Consider the following 7235-nt stretch of genomic DNA (forward strand, 5'->3'; position numbering starts at 1 on the left):
GGAGGAGGAGGAGGAGGAGGAGGAGGAGGAGGAGGAGAAATGAAAGGAAAAGAAGAAGAAGGAGAAGGAGGAGGTGGTGGTGAAGTAGGAGGAAGAGAAGGAAGACGAGGAGAAAGAGGAGGAAGAGAAGGGAGGAGGAGGAGATAGAGGAGGAGATGATGATAGTGATGGGATCTGGAAGGATTTTAAATCAGTGAGTGGCATACATACGAGAGAGAGAGAGAGAGAGAGAGAGAGAGAGAGAGAGAGAAAAAAAAAGATACCAGATGAGTAGATAAACTTGTTGAATTGATTGAAAAAAAAGAGGTGTCTTGATAGACAGATGAGTCGATAACTTTTTTTCTTTTCTTTCTTTCTGTTTCTTTTTTCTTGAAGATGAAGGGAAGGTTAAAGGGAACGGGACGTGAGCCGTTCTTTTTATCAGAGATCGCCCAGTGAACCGTCCAACGAAAAAAACTGGATAAAGAAAATAAAGTAAAGCTATCTTATATGAAAAGGAATATAGAAACTACTCTTTTATAAGTGAATCGTAAAAGAAATAAGAAGTCATCAATAATAATAATAATAATAATGAGAATAATAATAATAATAGTAATAATAATGATAATTGAATAAGATAGCAATGTAAGCCTTTTAAGATAATTTTAGACAGAGAGAGATAGATAGATTGAGAGAGAGAGAGAGAGAGAGAGAGAGAGAGAGAGAGAGAGAGAGATTACAGGACAACTAAATAACAACACCAATAGTAGTAATTAACATTATAACCCTTGAGAAGAAAACCTAATCTTGGACGAAACCAGAGAGAGAGAGAGAGAGAGAGAGAGAGAGAGAGAGGGAAAGGGAGTGAGGGTTAGAGGGCACTACTTTGGGTTGGCGCGCCTGTGAATCACGTTGCCATTAATATTGAGTTATAATAAGGCAGGCGGCGTGGTGTACCTGCCATTTGTTGCCCGCCACCGCTGATTACTCGAGCGTTTAAAACCAATTACGCTCTTGCAGTCCCCATTAGAGCCAATTAATATGCAAGATATGGCAGTTTCTTGGCCCTCTCTGATAGGCCGCGTGGCAAGAGGGGGCTTTCCTGGGAAGAATTACACGCTCTAATGATGGCTGTAAACTAAGACTCATTTAAGTGGAAGGGGAACGCCCCCCTATCCCAAATACCCTCCTTATCCCCCTCTCCCCCTCTCTCCCTCTCTTTCTCCTCTTATCCCTTCCAGCTTTCTTTTAATGGTAATTTGGCGATTCAACACTGAAATTTTTGCTCCAAGACCCCTCATGTTTTTCCCTGGAAGCCTCTATTAAGGGCGCCAAGGGAATGTCGACCCTGCTATTAGGTGTCGTAAGGGTGAGGTTCCCGCGTCGATGAGTGAGTAACTGGCCCCTTAGTGCTGGTGAGGTACAGCTGACGTCATTCTATACTTGCCACTATCCCCCCCCCCTCCCTTTCCCCCTCTCACTCCTTGTCCTCATGTCCCGCTGTTCTGTGTCGTCCTCCTCCTCCTCCTCCTCCTCCTCCTCCTCCTCCTCCTCCTCCTCCTCCTCCTCCTCCTTTTCTTGTTTTATCTTCATATTTTTCTCTTCTTCTTCTTCTTCTTCTTCTTCTTCTTCTTCTTCTTCTTCTTCTTCCTTTCCTCTTCCTCTTCTCTTCTCCTCTTCCTCTCCTCCTCCTCCTCCTCCTCCTCCTGACTATTTATGGACCAATCAGAAGGTGAGGTCAGGAGTTTAGTCTTTCACTCACTTTTGCTCTCTCTCTCTCTCTCTCTCTCTCTCTCTCTCTCTCTCTCTCTCTCTCTCTCTCTCTCTTCTCTCTCTCTCTCTCTCTCTCTCTCTCTCTCTCTCTCTCTCTCTCTCTTGCTAATTTTGGTATAATTTCGTTTTTCTCTTAATAAATTTCATGGGAATTATTTTTTCTTCATTTATTTTTTTCTTGATCAATTTTCACTCACACTTCTTTCTCTTTTTCTTGTTAACTTATTCATTTATTTTTTTTATAAAGAAAGAAATTTAAACGTTAACAAAAGAAAATATTTGTAACATAAACTCTCTCTCTCTCTCTCTCTCTCTCTCTCTCTCTCTCTCTCTCTCTCTCTCTCTCTCTCTCTCTCTCTCTCTCTCTCTCTCTCTCTCCCTTCTCTCTCTCTCTCTCTCTCTCTCTTTTTAAATTAAAGTTTTTCATGCTTTTTCCTTTACTTTTAATTCTCACTCACTTTTCTGGGCTTAGAAGAGAGAGAGAGAGAGAGAGAGAGAGAGAGAGAGAGAGAGAGAGAGAACTGAAATATTTGTTTTATGATTTCTAACACTAAGAAGTTTTGAAGTATATTGCTTTCTCGTATATTCTTTTTTGTTCTTTTTTTTTTTGTTATCTTTGAAGTTATTTATTTACATCTACCTATCTGCCACCTGCTCTCCCCTCCCTCCTGTCACCTGTCTTTCCTTCCCCTTACCACCTGTCTCCCCTCTCCTGTGTTGTCTGTCTCCCCTCTTCTTTCGTTTCGTGTCTCCTCCCCCCCTTTCGGTCTCCCTGTCACCTGTCTTGTCTTTCCCCTCTTTTCCCCTCCCCTTCCCATCCATCTCCTTTACTATTTCTTGTATATTTCTCTTTGTCGGTCTTTCGTTTTTAATTTCCTTTGTATTAAATATTTTCTTGGGTTTTTCCTTCTCCTTTAAAGTAATTTGTCCTTTTTTATGGTACTTTTTATCTTTTTGGTTCTTCTTTCCTCTAATTTTCACCTTTTATTCCTTACATATCTCTAATTACTTTATACCCTCCTTCTTACGTCTCTTTCTTACCTTTCTTCCTTTTCCACCCTTCTTTACCTTCACTTCCTCTGTTCCCCTTCTCGTGTTTCCTTCCCCATTCTTTACCTTAGTCATATTCCTTTTCTCTTTCCCCTCTTTAATGCTCCCTTCTTATCCTCCCCCTTCTTTATTCACCTGTCGTTTGGCCACCTGTCTTCACGCGGAGCTTCATCCAGGTGACAAAATTAGGGAGTGGCGGACCCGCGTAGGTGTGTCCCCGGAATTGAGTTGTATATCGTCCAGCTCTGTCATTTGCACCGGCAGCGTGACCTCAATCAATTAACTCACCTGTGGACGCGATGTTCCAGGTGGGGTGTGGTGTTGTGTGGTGTGTGGTGTGTGGTGTGACTTTGCCAATACTCATGTTCCGTATTTTTCTGTTTCTGTCTGTTCTTTGTCTCTGTTTGTCTGTCTATCTCTGTTTTCGTGTCTGTCTCTGTCTCTATGTCTGTCTCTGTCTTTCTGTCGTCTCTCTCTGTCTGTCTGTTCTCTTCTCTCTGTTTTCTCTCTCTCTCTCTCTCTCTCTCTCTCTCTCTCTCTCTCTCTCTCTCTCTCTCTCTCTCTCTCTCTCTCTCTGCTATTCGTAAATTACTTCTTGTCTTTCTTTCTGTTTTATTTTATTGCCTTCTGATGTAATCCAAGTAATTTAATCTTTTGCTACTACTACTACTACTACTACTACTACTACTACTACTACTACTACTACTACTACTTACTTACTATTACTAACTTTGTTGTTTTTTTCTTTCTTCCTCGTTTTGATTTTTTCTCTTCTTTTCTCTCTTTTCCTCTCTTCCTCTCTCTCTCTCTCTCTCTCTCTCTCTCTCTCTCTCTCTCTCTCTCTCTCTCTCTCTCTCTCTCTCTCTCTCTCTCTCTCTCTCTCTCTCTCTCTCTCTCTCTCTCTCTCTCTCTCATTTCCTGTGTTTTCTCATCCACAAGTTTAGTATTTAATAAAGCTTATATTTATTATTCGCTAAGTATTTTCTCTCTTTATGATTTTATTATTTACTTTAGCTTTTTCATAAGTAAGATTTAACATCTATTTTTCTTCTTCATGCTCTTCCCCTTCCTCTTCCTCCTCTTCCTCGCTGCATTTTCTCAATCTTTTCACTTGCTAATTATCCTTTATTTTATTCTCCAGACAATCTTTTTTACGCTCCAGAAATTGTTAATTCTTCCCAGCCCTTGTTGTCCAATATTGGCAAAAGTTGTTTCTCTCCCCCTCCTTCCTTGCCTCCATTTCCTCCCTTCCTTCCTCACACCATCTCTCTCCCTCTCCCTCCCTCCCTCTCTTGCCCTTTTCCTTCCTTCTCCCATTTTTCACTCTCCCCTCACCACCTTTCTCATTTCCTCCCTTACCTCCTCCTTTCTCTCCTCCTCTTACTAACCAATTCTCCCTCCTCTTTCCTCCTTTCCGTCCACTCCTCCAGGGCCAATACTCCGGATCACCTTCCTCCCTCTTTCTCTCCATCCTTCCCTCCCTTCCTCCTTTCGTCCACACACTCTGTCCCTCTCAATCAGAGTTAAGTAGCCACCTATGTATGGCACGGCCTCCTTACCTCCTTCCTCCTCCTCCTCCTCCTCCTCCTCCTCCTCCTCCTCCTCCTCCTCCTCCTCCTCCTCCTCCTCCTCCTCCTATTTCACTACAGTATTAATAGCTTAGTATCGCCTGTAGTTAAATACAATAAATCTAAAACTACATATGTTCTTATTAACTTCTATTGATTTAAAAGTCAGTTGTATTTTCAAGGGAATTGTGTCTTTTCTTCCTATTTGTAGCACTTGTGGTCTGGTTTAATGCTTCTGGGTGTTTTCATTACGATTTCTGTTTTGATTGATGTTTTTATTGTGTGTGTGTGTGTGTGTGTGTGTGTGTGTGTGTGTGTGTGTGTGTGTGTGTGTGTGACTTTTTTCCGTAGCTACACGTGGACCTGCAACTTCCTCTCTTCCGCCTTCTGCTTCTTTAAGAGTAATTAGCGACTAAATCATCTTTACGACACAATATTTCACGCGGGGAAGAAAATATTGTATAGAAGGGAGGGATTTATGCACGACAGGAGAAAACTGAGAGAAGTATAAGAAAAATAGATGTTTCTCATAAAGGATGTGTCTTAATTTCTTCACATTGTCGTAAAAAATATAAATATCTCCCTTTACATCTCACTCGCTGGTTATTTTACAGTTTTTGTTGTTGTTGTTGTTGTTGTCTATGGTTAGTATCCTTCACACACACGAAGAAATAAAGAAATAGTGTATATGATTCATTCGCTTTTATAGATGTATATCATAAACACGAACGCTCCTCACTTTTACAACACTTTACAAAACTTTATCACGACACCACAACACTTCGTCACGCTACGCTCACTCGCCATAACCTGCACTTCCGCACTTCACTCACTTTGCACCTCCCACTTTTACTGCACTTACACCTCACTTAACACTTTCATCCCTCTTCCCAGCCTCACTTTAAACCTTTAGCACACTTTCCAGCCTCATTTTATACACCTCCATCTTGCCGCCCTCCCTTCCCGCCTTAAAATGGCTGTGATTATCGAAAGCGACCCGTTAACGCCATAATTATCCGTCATTACCACCTGATTATGCATGAGATGAGGTCATTCTATCCTCGACCAATCGCTAGTGGGGAAATTGGTGACGTCACGAGTAGGACCCAATCAGAAGCGTCAGGCGATGTCGAGGTGCGTGACGTCACGAGGATATAAAGTAAAAAGTGGGTGGATCCAATTTGTGGGGAAACAAATAAGGTTATGGTTGTTTTGTTTATTTTTTCGTGATAAAGATGATCGATATATTGATTGGGGTGTAAAAAATGATGGGCTACTCTTGTTTCTTTTTCATAGTCAGTCAGTCAGTCAGTTAGTTAGTTAGTTTGTCAATCGCTCACTCACTCACTCACTTATTCACTCTTTCACCCGTTCACTCACTCACTCACTCATTTATTCACCCTTTCACTCACTCACTCACTCACTCACTCATTTATTCACCCTTTCACTCACTCACTCACTCACTCACTCACTCATTCATTCACCCTTTTACTCAATCTATTACCCGTTCAGACTCACCCATTCAGTCACTCACTCACTGACGATGAATGAGTGAAAAGTCAGCGTATCTGGGAGACCACGAGAGGGACTTAGTGTGGGAGGAAGTGGGAGGAGAAAGTTTAGGATTCAAGTGTTAAAATTAAAAGTTCGGTTAAAAAGTCACATGTTTACCCGCTACCTTCGAAAAACCTCTTACAAATTTGCTCAGTGTGTTTGTTTTTCGATTTTGTTCTTGTTTTCTTTGAGGGACTCGATTCTTCTTTTTTAACCGACATGTAATTGTTTTTCGCCTCATTGTGTATGCTTCATTAATCGCCACTCGCTGCTAATTGCTATGTTTTCCTCTTCATCGTTCCTCCTTTATATATTCAGTTACACTCCAGTTCCTCATTGACTTTTGTTCTCCTTTTTCTGAACTTTATATTATTGAATTTTTATTGGATTGTGCTAGAGAGAGAGAGAGAGAGAGAGTGAAAAACCAGACAATCGATGAAAACTGTGAATAACTAAGTACAGTAAATTGCATGTAATTACACAAACAAAAGCTGGACCCGTAAAAGAGACAGAATTTGAAAGCGAGGGAACAAAATATATAAACGAACAAAAACACAAAGCCATTAAGGCGAAAACTTGCTATCCTGAAGAAGGCGAAGATAATGAGATGTGTAAAGAAGGCAAAAACTCTGAAAATAACTAAGACGAAGGAGGAAGAGGAAGAGGAAGAGGAAGAGGAGGAGAGGGAGAACGAATGAGGAGGAAGAGGAAGACGGGCAAGAAGAGGCGACAGACAAGCGGCATTTTAACGAATCGTCACTGTAGCTTTCGTAATGTTATCTGTAACCGTAATTATCCGCACGAAGACTGCCAACGAGGACTCCCAACCGCACGGCGCATCGTATCCGAAATCCATCGCTCACTTTACAAACATTCCCAAATACTCGTGCGGTTCCTTTGGCGTGAATCTGGACACACACACCTCTTCTCATTCACCTTCTGCTCCTCCCGTTACTGAAGAGAAGGAGAACCAGGTGAGAGGAACGAAGGGGGAGTGAAAATAGAAGAGACGGAGTGCGTAAAACAAGGGAAAAATGGATGAACTAACGAGGGAGGAGGTTCGGGGGCTTTTAATGAGGTTCCCTTGAGCCTTGGGGGCCTAACCTTTTCCGCTAAAGGGCCTGTTTTTAGCAGCGCCTCGTCCCGGCCGCATGACAGTGTTAAATGGGGAAGCTTTTGTCCTACCAGTGACCAGCGGCGGCCGTGATGATGGCGATGACGAAGAAAGAGGATTAACAAGAGGACACGTAGGCGGGGATTAAGAGGAAGGGATCGGGGAATGAGGGAGGAGGATAAATAAAAGGAAGGGGT

The sequence above is a fragment of the Portunus trituberculatus genome, chromosome 12 (genome assembly GCF_017591435.1).
Source record: "Portunus trituberculatus isolate SZX2019 chromosome 12, ASM1759143v1, whole genome shotgun sequence".
Classification (NCBI taxonomy): domain Eukaryota; kingdom Metazoa; phylum Arthropoda; class Malacostraca; order Decapoda; family Portunidae; genus Portunus; species Portunus trituberculatus.